This window comes from Triplophysa rosa, unplaced genomic scaffold (genome assembly GCF_024868665.1).
Source record: "Triplophysa rosa unplaced genomic scaffold, Trosa_1v2 scaffold54_ERROPOS2303913, whole genome shotgun sequence".
Lineage (NCBI taxonomy): Eukaryota > Metazoa > Chordata > Actinopteri > Cypriniformes > Nemacheilidae > Triplophysa > Triplophysa rosa.
The window spans coordinates 86,332-110,523 of NW_026634562.1; the positions used below are offsets into that span (position 1 = coordinate 86,332).

General features: G+C 45.3%; 1 pseudogene; it reads left to right on the forward strand.

The window, feature by feature from the left end:
- The first annotated feature begins 7,007 nt into the window (after positions 1-7,007).
- Positions 7,008-9,427, forward strand: LOC130551019 (uncharacterized; annotated as a pseudogene).
- The last annotated feature ends 14,765 nt before the right edge of the window (positions 9,428-24,192 follow it).

Sequence of the window (24,192 nt, forward strand, 5' to 3'; positions counted from 1 at the left end):
TTCGCTACATAGCTCTAACCGGACCTAGTGCTACCAGACGTTGCAACTCCCCAGTAGTGCGGTTCCGTCTGATGTATTCTCATGCTGGTTCCCACCTTGGTAACCCATGACCTCCCCGGGTGGACCTCCACCTCGCGGTTTTCTCTTCAGCCGCACTTTCTTCCCATGAGTTCTCCCCCATCGGTGAGACCATGTTGGTATCTCCACTATTCTCCTCCCTGCGGTAGGAAGTGGTCTCTGTAGCGCATCCCCCACTTGAGGAAGTAGCGCTTACCCAGTGCCTTACGATTTCGGGCGGCTTCTCGCTGTTAGAGACACAAGGCCACCGCCTGTGAGGCCGAAGGTAGGGGCCTTCCCACCTTTCAAGAAAGCTCTGGGACCCCCTACCTACCCACTGGTAGGTTACAATTTTGTGGTAGCGTTCACGGCTGACACGCCCAGGCCAGTCACCGTCGCTTCGTTGAGATTGTGACAGGGCACAGTGTTATGGCGTTTTCCATTGGAACTCCATCTGTCGGTTCGACACAACGTCGAGAGACCGACAGAAGGGAACGTCTCGGTTACGTTTGTAACCTCGGTTCCCTGATGGAGGGAACGAGACGTTGTGTCCTCTTGCCACAACACGTGCTGTCCTCTGCAGCAGTCGTGAGAGGTCTCAGGCTCCTCAGAACTAAGGTGAATGAATGATGCATGTCCGGGGCGGAGTCCGGCATGCAAATTTCATTTGCCAATTTTCATTGGCCTTTTCTAAGTAGTCGGAAGCGATTGGTTCTCAGGGACGAGCCCCATCTGTCGGTTCGACACAACGACACACGTTTTGTTTGCAAAACTTTGTTTTTGTTTGCAAATATATATTATATATGTATATGTATATATTAATATATTATATATGTGACCCTACTTTGACTCCATAGTTTACCTCTCCTCAGCACGCTCAAAGCGATCTGAGTACGCAGCGCGACCTTACCAGAAATGAGGTCACCATGCAATACAGACACAAAACTCTTTTCCCAAAACAACAAAATGAAGATACAAAACAAAATTACAATGTCTTTGTGGACAAATTATTACCAAGTAAATTAGTAAAAATTGAAAGAAAGGATGATTAGTGAAATACATTAATATTTCGAGTATATACTCATTATCATCCATCACACAACAAATACATATCCGACTCCATCTTTTATACAGTAACCTCAAGTTGTTTTTCACAGTGTTAACCAATCATGTTTCACTTGACATCACCTTCTACCAATAAGGTTTCACATGATATCACCTTTTTTATTAGTCCATTCTCTTTCTGAGTTGCTACCATTATATCTCAAACAGGTCTTCACCTGCCACAGTTATATGTCAGGTTCACTATATTAAGATTTAACCGTGGCGAAACCCTTTTGAAGTTCTTAAAAGAAAAGTGTATACATTTTAGTGCTGTCAGTCGATTAAAAAAATTAATCGGATTAATCACACATTTTTTCTGTGATTAATCACGATTAATCGCACATAACTATTATATTTTAAAATATACTTTTACATTTTAATAATTTCACATTTAATCTTCAAATTGATGTAGAAACAACATATTTCTTTAACAGCATCATTTTATGAAAGCTAGCATTTTGATATTAGTACTGTAACTGATGTCTCTATTAAATTGATTATTTTAACATGAATTATAGCCATTCAACAGTATAATTGAGAGCTCATGTAGGAAACATACAGGAATACAGTCTTTATTAATGCTAAATTATAAATTAAATGCAGAAGAATTCTCACTAAAGCTACAAAATCACATTGATTTCTTCTTTTATTTTGTTCTTTGATTAACATTAGTGACAGGAGTCAGAGCAGCAGGTTTAAGAACGCGGTCCCTTTAAGAGCTGTCTCAGTACGCAGATCTGACCGTCACCGCACTCCCATTTTCACAACACTTTGCATTCATTTAAGATTTTATTTTACACTTTGAAGTCTGTGCTTAAGAAAATGCTCGACAAAACGGGCTTTCTGACATAATCTTGTATGGTTTTATCCATTCAAGCACGAAAGAGAACTTAACACGGATGCGCTGTCTGACAGAAATTCACCGACGCAGCCTTTAGCCCATGACTGTTTACACCAGACTGGACCTCGCGTTGCGTTTTGCCGTGTCCCACAGTTTAGAAGCTGTCTATCTTCATTGAACATGTCAAAGCAACTGTTTCAAATCGCGCTTAAAAGCCTGTACACGAATAAGAGCGTGATTACATAATGTAACGCTAGACAAAGGATGTCAAAACAAATGGATGCTGCGTTAATTGCGATAAATGTTTTCTCACACGTTAATTTGAAAAAATTAATCGCATGCGTTAACGCGTTAACGTTGACAGCCCTAATACATTTCCTTTTAGCAGGCAGACGTATATCATATTGTTATTTACTAAAGCCTTTCTTACTTATACATCTCCCTTTAGCAGGCAAATGTATATCATATTGTCATTTACTAGAACATTTCTTACTTAATGTAGTTTTTATTACAATGAGCTCATGGTTAAATGGATACTGTGCAACCCAAAAAGATTACTGTTTAAACTAGCTAATAATGAACACACCAGTGTTCATGACTTTGTGCAATAAATTATAGTAATGCACAGACCACTGTCTACTTTTGTGTTGCAAAACATATACTTAAACCCTACTTGAACCAACTAATGTCTACAAAGTGTATGTGCTGAATGTGTAATGCTATGCAGATGCCTGATGATGCTGCTTGGTGCTCCTCGTGAGCCCATAACCTTTGACCCCATGAGGCCATAGCCTTTGCTATGAGACTCATAGCCTTTGCTATATCAGAGAAGTGTATGAAACGTATAACTAACTTAAATGTATTATTTCATATAAGAAAACTCAATACTATAATAGAAAAACCACCATATAATTACCCCTTTGAGGCTGAAAAGCCTCACACTCCAATGATGTGTTACCTTTAATCATAGGGAGTTATAGACTAACATAAAATGTAATATCCCAAAACAGATCAAAAGTGCTCAAAGGTACTTTAAAAAAATAAAAATTGCTTGTGCATTCAGTGAATGATATAATATTACTTAGGTTATTGGCAAGCGATATATATATATATAAATCCTTCCACCATTCTGTAAATACTTCATAACATGAGTATTTCTGTTTTAACCCTCTAATCTTCAGTAATTCTTGACCCTTAGTCAACATTAGCATATGTCTGATCATTATCCATGCTATGTAGTGACACAGCATGCACTACCATCTGTCTGGGGACAGTGGCTTCAGCTGCCCTTTGAAATGACTTAATTATGCATGGCCAAATACATAATGTCAATAGTATAAACGCAATTATGCATGCTGCTAGTAACATTAAATTCTTCATATTGGTAAAGACATTTGCAATCCAGTCCCAGTTAAAAGTTTTTGAGTCAACCTCAGATTTGGTCAGTCTCAACCATTAAAGAGATGTTCTTCATTCCTTCATCGATGAGATGTCCATCCGCGTCGTTCTCTGGAATAAAGGGGCAGCAGGTTTCGCCAATTACCGCACAAATCCTCCTTTCACAGCTGTTAACTGGTCCAAGACCCGGCGATTTTGCAAAACTGTCAATCGTAGTCCAAGTAGTTCCTTCTTGATGCCTTCCATTACAATGTTCGTTGTGTTCATAAATGACGTAAGCTCAAATCTGATGATCTCAACTTCATTCATCAGAGAGCTGACGCCCAACATTGGACTAAAAGCAGCTGATACTTTCTCCGCCAGTGTCCATATACAATGACTCTTTGCGACTGGGGTGTCAAATAGGAAGTCGAATAGTCCTCTCCATGTCCTTTGCTTTCGTGACATCACGTGATGTGGTATGACGATTGCTCCTCCATGTAATTGTACCAAGGAACACACTCCTGTCCAATCTCGTGGTAGATATAAGTACACTCTGTAACCACTCAACCAATAATTTTCTTGTATCACTCCAGCTCCATGTCCATCTGGTATATGTAGTGTAGAGCAAACTTAAACACACTGATTCCGGTACTTTTCAGCGCAAGACAGGAACTCGAGTGCCATGAGTGTTTGTGTCAAATTGTCCTTTTTCCATACATCATTGTCAACCTTCAAAGGATATCTTAATGCCGCTGTCTTCAGGAAGTTTAGGCATTTCTGTCGGGTAGTCTGGTTAGTTGTTGCCTCATTAGAGATGATGGAACACTTCTCCGTTGGGATTCTTCCCACACGATTCAGTCCTCTGGTTCTTTCATAGCACAACAGCTTATCTGATATCTCATGCACTGTCGCCACTTGACCAAATACTCTTTTGATGACCTTGAGTTTAGTCCATTCTTCATTGCTGTTCCATCGGTAATGAAATATATTAGATACTGTATACGACACTTCCTCTACAGCTACCATGGTTACTTCCTCTACTGTTTCAGAATCCTGGTGAGGCCACCAGTCTCCTGCCGTTGTGCTATGGGGAAACTGTGCACAGACATAGCAGTTTCTTAGATTGTAGATTCTCACCGTGTGGTTTGTTACTCTCCACCACATGTTGGCTGCATAATGGTGTGGAGGACCATCGTGGTCCATCCAGGTGTCCAAAGCTCTGTTTAGTATTTCATCATGATGTCGTTTACGACGAAGTCTGGATCCATTGTAGAAGTTCTCAGTGTAGTTCAGAGCATCAAAGTATTTGGCATCAAATGTAGAATCAAAGTCAATAGTGTTATTCAGAATAGTGGCAGTTCCTGTGATGTTGGACTGTTGGACTGTTGTTTTCTGTGAAGCATTGAGCTTATGTTCAAAAGTGTATTGTCACTCAGATTGTCAAAGTTCTTTGCGGCGTTCCTCGTTGCATCAATCTCCACAGTATCATCTGATGTAGTTCGGTTCAGGGTAACATTAAGCATGCTTCCGCTTATTGTGTCTTGATTCAGAATTAATGGCAGAATACTCAGATAAATCAGAAATACCATCACACATGCTGTGAGAAAACGTGTCATTGTCCATTCTTGCAGTAGCTGATGTTCCATGTTCACGCAATGTCTTAATTCAAGACGTAATAGGTCGTAGTGTATCTCCAGGTAGTGCAACCAAACTTGGTGTGTTGCAGTGTTAAATATCCTGTAGCTCTATCAAGCACTGGTCTAAGTTTGATCTTGTTTGACCAACCACTGAATTTATTCCCAAGATGGTTATAGAGAATTGATGCTGTTCAACTACTTTAGTAAATGCTGCTAGTATACTATTGTCCTGATGCGAAAGGTTCTGCAGTGTCCGATATTGGCTCTGTTCAAGTAGCCTGTTCCGATGAATATGGGTCAAACGGAAATCGTCTGGATTCTGGAGTCTTTAACTCTCATTGGCTGTGATCCTCAACTGTCAACGTCACTACTTGCTTCCACATAAAGTTATCTAGCCCTCGTGGTGAATGATGAATCTGGTTCTCTTGAAGAAAGTAGTCCTTCTGAGTTCTTTCCTGTTGTCGTGATGGGCCGCTGGTGTGGTTGTGATGACTTGTCAAGATGCTTGGGTTCTTTGTGTCGCTGCCCAACGCACTCCACACTCCAGCTGGCTGAGATGATAGCCTCCTGAAAGACTCAGTGTCATGATACAATTGCTGTTGGGCCGTTTCTGACATCAGCACCACTCAGTCCTTCACAGATTAGATTCACCAGCTTACTGGAAAGTCAGCTTTCTTGGTTTCTAAGAAAACATAATAAAAATACACACGTGCACCAAGTGCACTCGCATAACAGTTTTGATTATAGAGCACTGATGATTAAATTAAACATCAAACTTTTATATGATTTTTGATGTAAAAACAACAAACGAATCTAAACAAAAAATGTCTAACTACTTGCCTATCATTATCTAAATTAGTACCTACACTATAGTCCCATGTGGGAGTATACAATTCTAGACTATCTCCCTTACTATCCAAAAAACAATAAACAAATCATGGGAAATTTATAACAAAACATTCATGCTGTTGTTAGGCCACCTCATTGTACTCCTCATACTCAATTACAGTTGTAATCATGTTTAATATGGCCTCCTTATCACTGTAATGTGTATTCAGGTCTGTTCTCAAAAGCATCTGTTTGTCTGCAGCCCTCACCACCATAGCTCTTATCATGGGCAAAAGACAACAAAATAATACAGAACATTTAATAAACGCTATTGCCACAATGACTCCTATTTTAGTCAGCCATGAACTCCATGAACCAAAGATCGAGTACAGCCATGTCCCAATGTCTTTATCTGATCCAGCATTTGCTGTTATTTTATCTCTGAGGCCATTAAATTTTTCTATTGCTTTTGTGAACGACCTCTCAGGGGCAGTATTGTTCGGAATGTATGTACAGCAGTCATCACCTAGCATTACACATACACTGTGGCGAACCACAAGTAATATGAGAGGAGACATTCACCAAGGTACTGTACCTTTAAGGGAGGGAGGAGTTAGTTGTGTTGTTCCTGTTTTGTGATGTGTGTGCTGTGGTTTTACTTGACTCGCTGTTCGGTGTGAGAGTTATATTAAAGTGGACAGTAAGCGGACCCGACACATCTTCGTTTTTGTCTCCTCGTTTATTGCACTCCACAAGTGGTGACCCTGACGCGAGTTGGATACGGCTGAATTATGTCACACCACGACGGTGATGAAAATGCTGCTGCTAGCGGCGCGGCTAATGTCGGTGCTACCTGCGCCGCCACCGTCAAATTACCGGACTTTTGGCAGCACAACCCACGGCCGTGGTTTCAACACATCGAGGCCCAGTTCCAGCTGAGAGGAATAACACAGGACGTGACAAAATATTTCCACGTGGTAGCGGCTTTAGATGCCTCGACGACAGCCAGGGCTATGGCGCTGTTAGAGGCTCCTCCGGTTGACGGCAAATACGACGCACTCAAAACATTCCTGTTGAAGCTCTTTGAACTGTCGGAGCTGGAGAAAGCAGACCGCCTTTTGTCTCTGAACGGCCTTGGCGACAGCAAGCCGTCCGAGTAAATGAAGAGGATGCTAGCTGTGCTGGGCGCAGCGGATCCCTCATTCCTTTTCGCCAACATTTTTCTGCGGCAGCTTCCAGTACCCATGCGCACCGCGCTGGCCAGTTCCCCCCTCCCTTCCTCCAGAGACTACCGGGCACTGGCTGTGGAGGCGGACAGGATTTTCCTCGAAAACCGGCAGCAGTTTGTCCATGCGCTGTTGCCCCCCAGCACACGTTTGCCCCGCTTGGCCCCCCGGAGGACGACATGGACACTGCAGCTGCCGTGACGGCTCGCCGACAGCGTGAGGACGGGTGGTGTTATTACCATTCCAGGTTTGGGGCCAAGGCCAAGCAGTGTCGTCAGCCTTGCAGAGCCCAGGGAAAAGCCAGGGCCGGTGCTCATTAACAGCTATGGGTGTTGGCCGTGACTGCAAGCTGTTATTCATCACTGACACCTTGTCTGGCCTTGATTCTGGGGCTCAACGCATCATCCAGCCGGCGATGACTGTGGACACTATGGCTGGCGGGCATGGCCCCCCGATGGACGCCGCCAACGGCACACCCATTCGTACCTATGGCACGAGGTAAGTAGAAGTGTGTTTCGGCGGGCGGCGTTTCGGCTGGGATTTCGTAATGGCCGCCGTATCTACGTCGCTCTTGGGGGCGGATTTCCTCTGCGCTTACAGACTGTTGGTGGATGTTACAAACTGCCGCCTGATCGACGCCCTTTCTTTTGCTTCGTACCCCTGCACGCTTGGAGGGGTGGGGGCGCTTTGTCTGTCGAATACGCTTGCCACCGGGGACCTGTATCAATGCCTGCTGGCATTGTTCCCTGACATAACCACGCCCACGTTTTCATCGGCAGTGGCTCAGCATGGCGTGGAGCACTACATCACCACGGTTGGCCCCCCGGTCTATGCACGAGCCCGGCGCCTCGACTCTGCCAAGCTCGTGATCGCCAGGGAGGAGTTCGCTACCATGGAGCACCTCGGCATAGTGCGCCGCTATAACAGCCCGTGGGCCTCCCCCCTACACATGGTGACCAAGGCTGATGGTGGTTGGCAGCCCTGTGGTGATTTCCGACACCTGAACAACGCCACCACCCCCGACCGGTACCCGGTGCCGCACATACAGGATTTCTCCGCCCACCTAGCCGGCGCCACCATCTTTTCGAAGGTGGACCTGGTGCGCGGTTACCACCAGGTGCCTGTCCACCTGCAGGATGTCCCCAAGACAGCGGTCATCACACTCTTTGGCCTTTTTGAATTCCTGCGGATGCCTTTCGGCCTCAAGGGTGCAGCGCAGACATTTCAGCGCCTCATGGACTCTGTGCTGAGGGACATGCCCTTCCTATTTGTTTACTTGGATGACATTCTCGTGGCCAACCGCGCCCTATGGTACCTGCTGGCTGGAGGCGTAAGGTTTTTGACACCATCCACGGCCTTTCCCACCCGGGGGTGAAGGCCTCTACCAAGCTGGTGGGGGCCAAGTTCGTCTGGCCAGGCCTGCGGAGGGACGTCAGGGCCTGGGCTGCTGCCTGTGTGGCATGCCAGCGCGCAAAGGTGACTCGTCATACCAAAGCCCCCTTGGCACCCTTCAAAGTGCCAGAGAGACGTTTTGATCATGTGAATGTGGACCTGGTGAGCCCCTTACCCCCCTCCCGTGGTTACACCTACCTCCTCACCATGGTGGAAAGGACCACCAGGTGGCCAGAAGTGGTTCCACTGTCCTCCACTACATCAGCTGAAGTGGCCCGGGCGTTCATTATGGCATGGGTGGCCTGTTTCGGTACACCGTCTGACCTCTCCTCGGACCGAGGTCCACAGTTCACATCGGAGCTTTGGACTTTGGAGCTTTGGACCTTACGAACTGCGACTGGGCTGACCGCCTCCCATGGGTCATGCTTGGCCTTCGCTCCGCCCCCAAAGAAGATCTGCAAGCCTCATCGGCCGAGTTGGTGTACGGCCAGCCTCTGCGCGTTCCGGGGGAGTTTCTTCCGGATGCCACGGCCCAGTGGTCTGTGGCCTCTCATCGGGCTGTGTCCCGGGACATTGCCGATGCTTTTGTTCCTATTCCCACGACTCACCATGGCCTCCCCCAATCCTACGTGCCCAAGGATTTACCGTCGGCCAAGTATGTTTTCATCCGCCACGATGGCCATCGTACCCCGCTGCGGCCCCCCTACGATGGACCCTTCCGCGTCCTGGTGGGAGGGTCTAAGAACTTTGTTGTGGATATGGGGGGCAGGCCTGAGCGGGTGGCGATAGACCGTCTCAAGCCTGCTCATGTGGATATTGGTAAGCCATTTCAGCTGGCCCAGCCTCCTCGGCAAGGGCACCCCCCTGCGGTAGCCTCGGCCCCTGCCCTGCCCCTGGCCCTTTGCCCCTCTCCTGCTAAGCGAAGCCGTTATGGCCGCCTGATCCGCCCCCCTCTCCATTGACTTTTATATACACTGTAAACGCTGTTCTGTTTTGCAAGTATGCATGAAGACCTATGTTTTATTTGGGGTATATGTTCGGTCTGGCCTGTTTTTAGGGGTGAATTCTGGGGGGGGCTGTGTGGCGAACCACAAGTAATATGAGACATTCACCAAGGTACTGTACCTTTAAGGGAGGGAGGAGTTAGTTGTGTTGTTCCTGTTTTGTGATGTGTGTGCTGTGGTTTTACTTGACTCGCTGTTCGGTGTGAGAGTTATATTAAAGTGGAGAGTAAGCGGACCCGACACATCTTCGTTTTTGTCTCCTCGTTTATTGCACTCCACAACACCTCCTTTTTCTGCTAAGAGCCAGTTTAGTGCTTGTCTGTTATGCCAGGCCATTTTGCTTGTTGGTGTCAACTGTTCTCCAATGGCATCATTAGTGAAGTTGATGAATCTTTGTTGGTTATAGTACAGATAGTTGATCCATTCCATGTTTTTGTTCTGTGAGATCCATATAAAAATGGACTCAAATCCAGCTTTGGCCTCATGACTGGCTTTGTTCTCATTGGGGATGTTTCTTGGTTGGCCAATTGCATCTAAATGGACATTGGGATCAGTCTCATATGCTCATTTCACTCTACCTGTTCCCGGTTCAGGTTCTGAAAGCTCATCGAATTCCCAGGGAAGCACAGTAATGTCTTGCAATAACTTTACTCTTGCACATAACCCATTCCAATTTTCAGGGAGTGTTGGCCTTAATTTCTTATCTCCACATACCCGGAGATAATCTGCTATGGGCACGAGCTGTTTCTCATAGGGCACAATTAAAGGTCATGCTAATGTTTGATTTTCACAATTCTCCCAGCTTATGACTGTCAAGTTGTCAGTTATTGTGGCTGAGGCATATTTGCCATTCTCGGATCCTGTTATCTCTTTTTTCCCATACATTTCTTTGTTCAGATGCCAAATGGTTATATAATTGCCTGGGAACTCTCCTACCTTTGCTCCATCAGGCTTATTTGTTCCATTAAAACACTCATAACTCATTGAATAGTCTTTGTCACAAACTGTTGGTACCTCAACCTCAATAGGTGACATCTTTACATCTATATTCACACACTCCACTCCCCATTGCTGATGTTTAGCATAATGTTTCATATCTGGACAGCCTGCCATGGCTAAGCACTCTGCGGGACAGAAAGGTATGTTCTGTCTCTTCATTGGGCAGGTTTTGACATAGTATTTGGCACAATGTCTGTAATCATATGGATTTGGTACCACAATTAATTTACTCAATGGTGACGGTGTACAAAGCACACAGTCTGCTAAGCCAGTTTGCTCTACTGTGAAACGGGCCCACTTTTACCACTCATTGTGTTCTGCAATGTCCAAAAGTCTTTCAAATTGTGGTTGCTCTTCATCACATGTTCCAATCTGGCATTGTCCAAGGTCTGAGGTCTGAGAAATCGATTGTTGGGAACTCTTTTGCTATGGGGTGTCCATCTGGTAGCTCTCCGCTATCGGCAAGGTCTGCAATAAGTTCAGCAATGTCAATGCTATAATTAAGATCTCGTGGACTTCTTTCCTGACTCGGGCCCAGTGTTGTTCTGCCCGGAGAAGATCTGTGCAATCTCTCCCCTCTCGGTCTCTCCCTTATCGCTTCTATCTCCCTCTGGGCGGTGTTCTCCAGGTAAATTAGGCTCAGACACAGTCCTCTCCCCAGACTGTTCCCACAGGGCTCCGTGTCCTCTCCCCTATTTCAATTCCTATCGCGGCTCCTGCTCCAATTCCTGCCGCAACTCCTGCGGTTCTCTTGACTCCTGGATCTGCTCCTCTGACTCCTGTTCCTGTTGCGTCTCCGGGATGGGCTCCTGGTTCTGCTGTATCTCTGGCACTGACTCCTGCTCCTGCTGCCTCTCCGAGACCTGCTCCTGTCCATAGTATCCTGTCCTCATTAGTCCATGTTATCCTAGCTCTTAGATTTTGTTGTCCTGCTAGTTTCATTGCTGATCTTAATGGTGCAACTTTAACTGCGTAATCTTCCACCCATTCTGAGCTGAATCCAGCCATGCCCAAAAACGTCATCATCTGGCCTACTGTTTGTGGCAGGGGTGCTTTGCTTATGCCTTCCAATTGGCTTTGTGAAATTGCTCAAGTTTTGTAAGCAATTGTCCTTCCCAAGTATTCCACTTGGGGCAAACAGTACTGCAACTTTGTCTTGGATGCCTTGTGTCTTCCTTCTGCTAGTTTACTCAAAACTTTCATTGAGTCTCTGTGGCACTGTTCGAGCGACGATGCACAAATCAGGATGTCGTCGACGTACTGGATTAACGTACTGTCCATCAGATCTTCAGATCTTCCAGATCAGTTTTCAGTAATTGATTAAAGATATGAGGTGAATGCTTGTATCCCATGTGTATTGCCTGCATTCAAAAAAATCGTAATCGTAAAACACAGTAACCTCTCAGCAGGACTACGACCAGGCACCAACAAGTCTGGCCAAATGTCCTATTCTCAACACCTTCATCTAAACCAGGACAGATTCGGATACTCTCCAGGACTGTTCACCAAAGTGAGAAAAGCCATGTGGCCCCCAGGGACTGAGAGCCTCAAATTCTTCGAAAAGAATGTCTCTTTCCTTAGCCACAAAAGACTGGTTTAAAGTGTATACACATTAATCTCCACATTGTATGCTTGTCTCTATGTTATTCTCCTTCACCTATAACCTCAAAGGCATATGTGCTTAGTGGTATTCTGTGTATATTTACATCCTTGTCCAAACTGCAGGTCAATGTAATTGTAACCCCTTCATGTTTCATATCTACGTGTTTCCCTTTTCATGTCTTAGAATATGGTGTATAGCACAGTAATGTATTTTATACCATACTCATTTTATTCTATTCTAAGTCTATTCCTGCTCCAAACTCCCAGGCGATCATAAATGCAAATGAGTTAGTGTGCCGTACAAAGAAACATTTTTTCGCGCCCAAAACTATCTCATCACATTGGATCGCCCACCTTGGAGGGGCGTGACACCCTCTGTGTTAAAACACCTGAACACGCAGGAAAGCTTGCTCTTTTGTGTATGTTCGTTCGCTTGGGTGCGTTCGCGCTCCTGCTCTTTGCTCGCTCGTTTTCTGTCAACCTCTCGAGACCTGCCTCTCCTCAGAGACAGCTTTCTTCAGGCAGTTTTGCTTCAAGCTAAATCAACGGACTCACGGCCCGCTCTGAACGCATCAGGACCCTTTGATATGCGCGCCAGCACGTGTCCCGAGAAACAAAGAAGCCAATGCAAGTATCTGAACTATTGCTAACCAGTTGCAAATAAGCTTTGCCCCTTTTAAATAAGGAGATTTGTCCTTGACGGTTCCTGCAGATGTGAATAGCTGATTTAATACTGCCCTTTTCTTTGCTTTATCTATTTCTTTCATTCTCTACTGTTTTACGTTTTTATGTTTGTTTGTTAATGTTTGGTCCTTGTTAGTAGTTGGTTTTAGTTCCCCCGTAGTGTAGATAAATAAACCGCATGTGTATCCACGCTCGAATTGTTTCTGTGTTTATTTATCACATATCAACGTCACTTAAACTGCTTGATTTCGTTAAGATTTCTGAAGTGGTACTGTACTACAGTAAGAGTATTGTTTTTCCAGGCCAGGGGAGTAATATTTCTTAGAGTTGATATATGATCTGCTGATCACTCGGTGAACGAGTGTATTTAGTTTGTCGCTGTTATTAGCTCTGCTGCATCAGGTTAAAGTGTATAAAATAATTAATGGTTAACCACAATTAATACACAACATATATTGGTGGACAATGTGGGCAGTTTTAAACCTTGTTTTGTGAGCAGAACTCAGTAACTATTCATTTGTGTTTCTATGGGTGTTACCGAAACCGAATACTCTCTTAAATGGCACTTTATGTATGAATGAAGGTGTGCACCCACCCACTTATCCTTGGCAGACTCTTGAGCTTCTCGCGGAGAAAACCTCAGCCTCTGTCAAACAGTTAGCGACAATATAAAGATGAAGAAATCTCTTTATAGCGCACTATGCTATTATTTAACCACCCTAAATTGAGCGAAGAAATCCTCTTTTAGCACGAAGAAGGTAGAGCGAGACTCGCCCCCTTAAGTTACTGCGCCTAAACAAGCCTCTGTGACCTGTTTATGAAAAGCCCGAGGTATTTGTTAATGATGGTTAAGCTAACTGCAAATTTAATGTGACCCTATAAAATGAAGAAATCTTTTATAGAGAGTCCCGATATCGTTTGACCGCCCTAATCTGAGCGAAGAAATCCTCTTGTTAGCACGAAGTAAATAGTGGAGCGAATTTCCTCCCTAGTCCACATACGGCCGAATTTTGTGTAGATCGAAGCATTGCGTGTTCCAATGCTTTTCATCTAAGACACACCGCTCCCCGAAGTTTAACCATTAGACTAGCTAACTAATGCGTGCTTTTTTGTTTCCTCTTTTTGAGTAGACGAGGCGGAAGGATACTGTTTTACTGTATATGTATTTTACTGTATATTGTATAGTTAAACAGTAGATGACGACCGTTTAAAAGGGAGTGTGATAAAAATCTTGATCAAGTTAATTGTACGACGGCGAAGAAATCCTGTTGTGTTTGTTTGTTTGTTACTGTGTGTTTTAACTCAGTGTTTGGGCAGTGAATAAATCCTGCCGTGCGTCAGGGCATCTAGCGAGCTGACGCGGAACTCGGATCCGCCGAGATCAAATGTCACCATCCGTGATGCTTCCCAGCGGGCAATTTGATTTGAATTTATATCAATTTGACGTCAAATGCTGTAACATCATTTTCTTGTAGACCCAGTTTGAATTTCATTATTTAATCTGTGTTTAACGTTATTCTTGATGTAAATTCTTGTCAACAGCAATTGCCGCTGGAATGTTTTTTTTTTAAGTGATTGTTAAAGTCTTTGTGTAAAACGAGAGTTAAACGTGAGACGTAATCGCATTGAAGTATAGGGTAGGGTGTTACGTCCCACTAACACCAGAGGGCAGTGTGTTGGAAGTGCCTAACATGCCCTAACTCCGCCCCTTCCTCCCTGACTTCCCTTTGGCGTGGCTCGACCACGCCACCTTGTGGGTCCTCTCAGTCAGTCTTTTCCCTCTTTAACTTCTCTCATTTCCGTTTTTGTTGTTTTGATATCTCAGTTATTTTGTTCATTTGCTTTTGATTTTTATTTTCAGTTTAATTAATTATTATTATAAGAATAATTAGTTTTCGGGTTGACGCGGTTTTAATTTTGTTTTCAGTTATTTCAATATTGTATATTTCTTTTTTTGTTTCATTTCTCATTATTCCCTATACTGCTCCCTACCTAGGAACATAATTAATTAAATTTGATTTTAATTAATTCACTGGGGTCACAAATCTTAAAGTTTTGACCTTTTATTTTGCTCTTCTGGGTTTTTCCAGCTATGCCATTAACCCTACCCCTGTTCAGCCTTTGTGTTTCCCTATAGGTAGCACTTCCTCTAAAGCACCTGGGTAGTGAAGTGACGTCTCTCTCCTCAGTGGTGTCTGGTGGGCGGATTTGGCTGTCCTGGCATGCCTGGCACTGGCGGCGGATAGCCTCAGATACCTCAGTCCCCGCACTCTAGGTGACGGCACGCAGTGAGACTCAAGCCACTGGCACTCCGGTGCGAGTGGGGACCAATAGCGCTGACTGTTGCACTGCAGCAATTTTGGGGTATATAATGCCGGGAAGTGCCACTTAGTGGGAAGAAAAGCCTATGGGCTATGTCTGTTGCGAGTGGCACCCCCGGTAAAATCCCAATTTTCTCTGTGCCCGTCAGTCGGTTACTCACTAGGTACTGCCAGGTTGGGCTGAGAGTTGTGACTGTTTGTGTGGTCGCACCTGGGTGGCGTGTAGGGCAAGGGATCTGAAGGGTCTGCCGCTGTGTGTCCAGAAATGCCGGAGAGCTGGACCTGCTTTACTGGTACCCACCTGGAAGCCCTCACTTCACGCCCAGGTCTATTAAATAAGGTACAGCCCCTACTGAGTTGCTATAGGCAGAAAGAGAAGTAGGAACTCTCCCTTCCACCCCCGTTAATCTGTTTATTTTGTCCCAGTTGTTTTGAGTTTAGCTGCCTCCCTAGCCTATATGACACCATAACGCACCCTAGCTGCAGACCCCGTCATAACTCTAGTGTTGCCAACCAGCTGAGCCAAGTAAGGCAACCCTCTCTGTCCCCTCTTCTATCTTTTTATTTTTGTTTTTAATCCTGTCCTGTTTTACCTGTAGTTCACTAGAAGACTGAATCTGCATGAGCCATCAGGGAATTCTCAGTAATGTGTTGATGAAGTAAACTACCCCAGTCAGTAGAATGACCCCCTAAGTTTCAAACCATCGACACATTTGCTCAGACTCTTTCCCTGTACCCACATACCCACACACACACCTACTATCCACCCCGCCAATTCACTGCCAGGATAAATAGGTGTTCAAGTTGCACCACTGACTGTTCACCCCAGTTAGCCACACAACCCATGACATACAAGTGTTATAGAGCTCACTTAAGCTTGTAGGGACTTGCATTGGCCTCTTTGTGCTCTTCTCCCTTGCCCCCAGTGCGCCAGCATGTCCAAACCATCCAGTCCTGCCACCTGCCTGACCAGCTAGAGACCAGGTAAAGCGATGCGACGGACTCCTGCCTGGGACCAACATCTGCACACGGCAACTGCGCTGAGAGCTGTTGGTCGGACGACCTAAACTGGCGAAGGGACCACGATCTAAACCAGAGCTACAACTACAGAGAGACAACAAACTCATCTGAAGTGCACAGCCAGGATCATCAGTGACCACGACCAGATCGTCCTACTAGAGCCAGGAGCACATGCAGAACCGCCTAGACTAGCTGGACCTGCAAATGACAGCGGATGAAGAGGACCAGGAGCTACAGGAGAAGATGAAAGCTACACGAGTCCTTTGCAACACAGACTGAGCGAAGAGAGCAGTTGGAGCAGACGCCAGAGAGGAGCTGGTAGGAAAACTCCAACATGCAGAAGCTCTCTTCATAATGGCCCCGGCAGACAGCAATACAATGCCAAGGCCTATAAAGGCCAACTGCAAGCAGTCCACACTGAAGTCCAAGCCATGACTCAGCAATGGAACCAAAAGGAACTGAACATAGCTTGCAGACTACAATGTGAGCAAACAGGAGAATGCAACAGAATCTCTCCTGTCCAGCCCCCCAGCTAAAAGCCCAAAGCTGCGAAAGGGGGGATAGCAAAAGCCCACTGTTCACACCTTACTAGCCAGCAAACACAGAGGGGTGGGGCAGGAATCATCCAGAAGAACCTGCGTGTCCCCACAGACCCCAGCAAGCTGGCCAGAAACATGACAGCTGTTACCACTAGATGCTGTCACCCTGAACACTGCAGGAGGCCACAACAAACTCCTACCTGCAAAACATTGACTCTTAGGCAGGAACACTGCCCAGTGTGACCACACAAGACAGACCACCTGCTTAGGATCACCTCCAACCTAGAGGACCACAGCATCCTATGCCAGCAGTTAGAAACTGTGAAAGCGGATTACAGCCACTACAACACCTCTGCTACAGCCAGCATCTGAGCCTACGTGAGAGGACGGAACAGGCTGAAAGGGAAGAAGACTTCAACGCAAAACTCTCCTGCCTCAGAAATCCGCATCACACTGTGAGTCATCACCTAAGCGCTACGGCCTTCTTCCGCCAAGATCACCTGATATCTGCGGAACTCAGCCCATAAGACCTACAGAGAACATAGCGCTGCCTCCATAAAGACTGTTTAAATCTTGCCTATCTCTGCACATCACAAAGAAAAGACTCTGGAGGGTGCACCAAAGCAGCAGATCTTCAGCAGAGACTCAGCAGATGTTACAGCCTGCCGGGAACAGCCAAGCACCAGACAGGATGCCCTGAGACAACATGGAGCTGACCACTTTCATCGGACACGAAAGACGGCGCCCTGGGAAAACCCAGCTGGCAACCTAGGAGCCACTGACCTGTTCCGGCCCAACAGTCACCAAGGAAATCATCTCAACACCATGGATGACACCTGTCCAGAGAGCAAAACTGTGCAAATACGTCTGAGCCAGCAGAGATCCTGAGAACATCAAAGGAGCTGATTCTACAAGAAACCTAAACGGGAGGATGTAAAAATCCAAGTCAGACACTTTTCAACCACGAGTGGCATGAGAAACGAATAACCCTCATGAATGCCCTCCTACTGAGGAAACGTCCAGATCTCTGCAACCTGCTTGTCGACCACAAAGACAGTCATCCTAACACAAGATGAGCATGGCACCCAGACCGCACCTCATCAGACGGCTGATTACCCAGAACAAGCCGAGACACACACACGCAGCCATCAACTGAGGTATGACTGAAACAAGAAGTTCCCACACACCTGACCAGAAGCTCCACGAGCATGTACACCCCATGTACATATCACGGATGGACACACGCCCTCTCTTCACCAGCAGAGACCTGCTAAATTGTTTTGAGCCTCTAAGAGACTTTAACCATTACAAAAGAATTGGGCTCAAGTACGGGAAATTCCGCTTCACAGCCAGCCAACTCGTCTGAAATGCATTGCCAGGTCACAAAAGTTAGGCATGACATCTCAACCGGTCGCGAGAACTCAGTCTCAATGTCAAACCAGCCGACGACCCAAACGTTTCCTGCCCTTACATGCCAAAGGCACATCAACAAGTGACATGATGATAGCAGGCACCATACAAGAACTAGGGACAGATATATCAGACATCAGCTTTGCACTGTTCACACGCCCTCCACGACAACACCAGCATCAGACATTTCCTCTTCTGTCAAGTGCGCGCAGTTTCCATTGGACTCATGCCTGTCAACCACGGCCATGGCCTAGGACACCCGTGCTTTGAACTTGAAATGGAATAACCAATGCTGTAACTGCTACTTTCTGAGAACTTTCTACTAGACTAGAACAGCCCAGAGCTTTGCACTCTGGTGAATAAATGAGACTGTAGTGCCTGCAGTCACCAAAAAGGGTCATTGTTCAGCTCAACACACAGTGGGACCAAGCCTTCAACCACACATATGTGACCCTGGACAACAAAACCAGTCTTATGGGTCAATTTTTCGAAATTGAGATTTTTACACAATCTGAAAGCTGAATAAATAGGCTTTCTATAGATATATGAGTTGTTAGAATAGAATATCTGGCTGAGATACAACCGTTTAAAACTCAGGGATCTGAGGGAGGCAAAAAAATCAAAATATTGAGAAAATTGCCTTTGAAGTTGTTAATCAGGGGCACTGTGGCAGACCATCCACTCACAAAAATAACGTTTTTATATATTTAAGGTAGGAAATTTACAAAATATCTTCATGGAACATGATCTTTACTTAATATCCTAATGATTTTTGGCATAAAAGAAAAATCGATCATTTTGACCCACACAATGTATTTTTGTCTTTTACTAAAAATTTCCAGTGCTACTTAAGACTGGTTTTGTGATCCAGGGTCACATATTCAATGGAATACGTGGAGCATGGCCCACTCTGGAAGCCCCACCCCCTTTTTATTGAATAAATCATCTTTTGCAGTGACATACTGTACAAGTGAGTACAGTTACCAAAGACTTTGAACAATGCCTTCATGAAGAGCATGACAGCGGATTACCACCCTAAGGAGATGGACAACGCCCTGCACCTGCCATCAACTGCAAGTGCTAGAGCTGCTCTTCACAAAAGACAATGATGCAGAACTAATGTCAACTAGGTGGCCCCACTCACAGAACCACATGCCATTACATCCCAAGCTAGCTGCATCCCGGGCTACACAGAACACCACCTACAAGGTTCGTGAACTGTTAAAAGAACTGCCCACTCATGTAAATGAGCGCTCAAGAAGGTGCCATGTACACAAAAAATGGCACCTGCGCTTCACCACATGCCTGATCCACCCTTGCTGAATGGAGTTCCATCTGAAAGCTGGACTTGCCAAACACTGCCTTAACACTGGTCTACACTGACAACGTGACCAGAACGAAAGGTGGGTAGCCGAGCACCAGCTGAACACGGCTCTTACCACAGCCTGAGCACCCAGATGACAAGAGCTGCTCCGTGCTTCACAAGCCATCCAGCGATGTTCCATTCACATCAGAACACGGAAGGTAACCATAGAGACCTGCCACCAACGTGTGATGTTTCTAACAGTCAATGCCTCCTCACCCGCATCACACCCACCCACACTGGCTCTGCCTAAAATACAGCTTCGCTTAAGCAACCACCAACGCTCACAAGCGATGCTAAACACCTGCCTTTCACGATGTCCAACCTTGCTGCGTCTAATAAGCAAAATCCTCTAGTCTGTTCCTGTAACAACACAGCACCATGGCGTGCAACTTTCCAGGAACAAAGGGGGGTCATGCTGATGTATGCCTACGACGCACCATGGGCCAGACACCATGACACCAAAGCCACTAACACACAAAGAAGTGGCGCACTGCCCTGGCATGCAGCGACAGAGCACATGAGTAGATGTTGAGTTGAATCTAGCTCCAACCAGCAAACTTCACACCCTCACTATGACGCAAAACAGCCACCTCCCCAGGGTAGAACATCAAGAGAGATTGTGTGTGACCTATGCCCAGGTCAACAAGGGGCAACTATGACTTTTTACAATCACACGCAAGTTCACCAAGCGGGTAGAGTACCACCCAGCATCCCACGAGACAGACCACTGCATCACAGCACACCTCCACATGTTCTCCAGGTTCAGACGGCCACTGATAACCAGCTCAGACAGAAGCACCCACTCCAGGACCGACATCAGGCACAGAGGTTTGGAAACCAACAAGCATACAAGCCTAACTCCATTCTGGGAACCAGTCTCAGCCGGCCAAGTGTAAGGAACCAACTGAACAACGAGCAGTACGCTGGAGAAGTATGTGTCTGTTAACATGTAAACTGGGACAGGAACAGCCCCCTTGTGTCCACCGCCATCAAAGGGACCTCAAACCAACCGACGCGTGTGTCTCTTTTTGATCTGATGGCCTAAGCTCAGACAATACCACCACAACATCCAAAGTGCCAGCCAAGAGACTTCAACCTTGTCACACCCTACACCGCTCACCAGTACTTCAATGAAAGACACCGGAGCATGACACCTGCTTTTTCTCTGTAATCACTGCAGAAAACGTGAACGCCAGAGAGCATGCTGCACCCGGCAAGATTCACAAGAGGAACGTGATGTGGATGACAAGATTTGATGTCATAACAACTATGTGAGACAACCTCCCATCTGTTGTCCAAGAAACTTCTGCCACCTTAGGGACAACCAACCCCCTTCAAGCCCATCTTGCATACTCTCTGGGTAGTGCGATCCCTCTGCACATAGCCCCCGAGCAAGGCGAGATGGCATTTCTACTGAACCTACCTATTATTGAGGCCTTACAGACTCTGGATCAGATGTCTGCTCTCGCCAACTCCCCTGTGGTCCGGTCCTGGACCGCCGCGGACACTGCACTGTGCCTAACCACCACATTAGGGTATGCCCTTATTCTTGGCTTGTCCTTCGTCCTTTACAGAAGGGTCAACGGAATGCAGGAGTCAGTGAACAAGTGTACGGCGGCATTTCCTCGGGCATTCAAACGGAGCCGCGAGAAGAGAGGCACGCAAGCTGAGCCCGAACCTAACCTCCTCGAGACTGACCTACTGCCAGTGCGCCACAGCACTGAGGACCGGTAAGACACACCTGTCACCTCGACCATTACGATCCAGACAACCATCGGCCATCTAAGCTTCTACAAACCTCGTCGTCCGAAAGGGGGGATATGTAGGGTATGGTCGGATCAAAGTATACCATCTGTGATCGTAAAACACAGTAACCTCTCAGCAGGACTACGACCAGGCACCAACAAGTCTGGCCAAATGTCCTATTCTCAACACCTTCATCTAAACCAGGACAGATTCGGATACTCTCCACTAGACTTCAAAGGAGGTTCTTGGGGGAGAACAGGACTGTTCACCAAAGTGAGAAAAGCCATGTGGCCCCCAGGGACTGAGAGCCTGGAATTCTTCCAAAAGAATGTCTCTTTCTCTTTCCTTAGCCACAAACGACTGGTTTAAAGTGTATAACATGAATCTCCACATTGTATGCTTGTCTCTATGTTATTCTTCTTCACTTATAACCTCAAAGGCATATGTGCTTAGTGGTATTCTGTGTATATTTACATCCTTGTCCAAACTGCAGGTCAATGTAATTGTAACCCCTTCATGTTTCATATCTACGTGTTTCCCTTTTCATGTCTTAGAATATGGTGTATAGCACAGTAATGTATTTTATACCATACTCATTTTATTCTATTCTAAGTCTATTCCTGCTCCAAACTCCCAGGCGATCATAAATGCAAATGAGTTAGTGTGCCGTACAAAGAAACATTTTTTCGCGCCCAAAACTATCTCATCACATTGGATCGCCCACCTTGGAGGGGCGTGACACCCTCTGTGTTAAAACACCTGAACACGCAGGAAAGCTTGCTCTTTTGTGTATGTTCGTTCGCTTGGGTGCGTTCGCGCTCCTGCTCTTTGCTCGCTCGTTTTCTGTCAACCTCTCGAGACCTGCCTCTCCTCAGAGACAGCTTTCTTCAGGCAGTTTTGCTTCAAGCTAAATCAACGGACTCACGGCCCGCTCTTAACGCATCAGGACCCTTTGATAAGAGAGCCAGCACGTGTCCCGAGAAACAAAGAAGCCAATGCAAGTATCTGAACTATTGCTAACCAGTTGCGAATAAGCTTTGACCCTTTTAAATAAGGAGATTTGTCCTTGAAGGTTCATGCAGAAGTGAATAGCTGATTTAATACTGCCTTTTTCTTTGCTTTATCTATTTCTTTCATTCTCTACTGTTTTACGTTTTTATGTTTGTTTGTTAATGTTTGGTCCTTGTTAGTAGTTGGTTTTAGTTCCCCCGTAGTGTAGATAAACAAACCGCATGTGTATCCACGCTCAAATTGTTTCTGTGTTTATTTATCACATATCAACGTCACTTAAACTGCTTGATTTCGTTAAGATTTCTGAAGTGGTACTGTACTACAGTAAGAGTATTGTTTTTCCAGGCCAGGGGAGTAATATTTCTTAGAGTTGATATATGATCTGCGGATCACTCGGTGGACGAGTGTATTTAGTTTGTCGCTGTTATTAGCTCTGCTGCATTAGGTTAAAGAGTATAAAATAATTAATGGTTAATCACAATTAATTATACGTATGTTACTGAGGTTAAACTCATAGTTTCCCCGAAATACACAACATTTGTTTAGTGAAACAGTATTTGCATGAAAGCACATTTCACTTAATTTCCTCTATTTTATCTGACTCCAATTTAATAATATCTCGACTTCTCATTTAGTTTACTTTTAACTTTTATCATTAATAGTTGTGAAATTTGAACGGATGTCTGATTCCTCTGTTTTATTTTAAATTACACTCCTTCATCTGATTCTCAATGTCGCTTAGAATCTCGCGCCGGCCGTTATACGCGGATCTCACGGTCACAAACTCGCCAGTCTTGGTCACTGCCAGAGGTTTCTATGACTAGTAATGCTCAGATGGCCGTCTCCAACCAGCACTTCCTGAAACATTATTTGATCTAGACCCCTTACACTATTGACAACTTAATTAAAGTAATGATTATTTCCAACCAGAGGTCATGACCACTCCATAGAGATAAATAGACCAATCTTACTTCCTCTGACGGTAGGTTCATATAATCATGCCATAGTTACCTATGTACACTTAGTTAGAATAATATTACAATAACCAGAGGTTTTGGTGACTTGCCCTATTTAGATTGGTCAGACAACCTATGTGCTGTTCTAAACAGAAACGATAGCCCCTACAGTCTAATTACACTTAAACTAATGCCAAGTAGTTAGCCGGAGCTCTAAAATCTCAGCTGGCATGCCCAATGCTCCACCTAATACAGGATTCTAGTCCGTCACTAACCTGAACATAGATTTGCGGAAACAAAGGATATAGCGTGATCTACTAAAGTTTATAAACTCAGAACAATACAGAATGTATTCAAACATAACAATTTATTAGCCAGGTAAGGGGAGCATAATTCAAAATACAATTAAAGATTCAATTCAATATTCAATGGCAATCAATATAATTCAATAACAAATAATAGAAAATCAAAAGAAATAAAGCAAAGTGAAGTTCAATGTTGCATACCTGGCAAGAGACGACACACAGGGATTTGTGCGGGAGATCTGGCTACAGATTCACAGATATTTTTGTCAACTTCCCTTAAATACCAAACCAGAACAAAGCATTATGGAAATATTCTTTAGAGTTAGAAATTTGGCTGTGATTGTGTGTTGTGATCCCTGGGGCTGTACTTAATCTGCATACAGTAGGTGATTGGTGAAAGCTACTAAATGTGTGAGAAATGTTCCAGCACTGAGGGAAGTTTGCTAAGTTCTTACAAAACTTTGTTATTACATTCTTGTTATGGGAGTGAGACCATTGTACCAGTTGCACTGAGACCTTTTGGATGTTACCAAACATGTGTATGTTTTTTGTGTATGTGACGTGTTCTTTTCTTGTGTACGGTCGTCAGAGCTTTTGGGTGTCCTGCGTTGAGTGAGAGGGGAAGAAAGGAACAGTTGGGGTGCAGGGTGAGGTCTGCATCTGTGATTCACTTGTGTGCATCGTTTGAGATGTAGGTGTTAGCTCAGTAGGGAGTTTGCTGTACTGGAGGGAGTCTGTTGTTCCTCAAAGGAAGGTATCCTTTT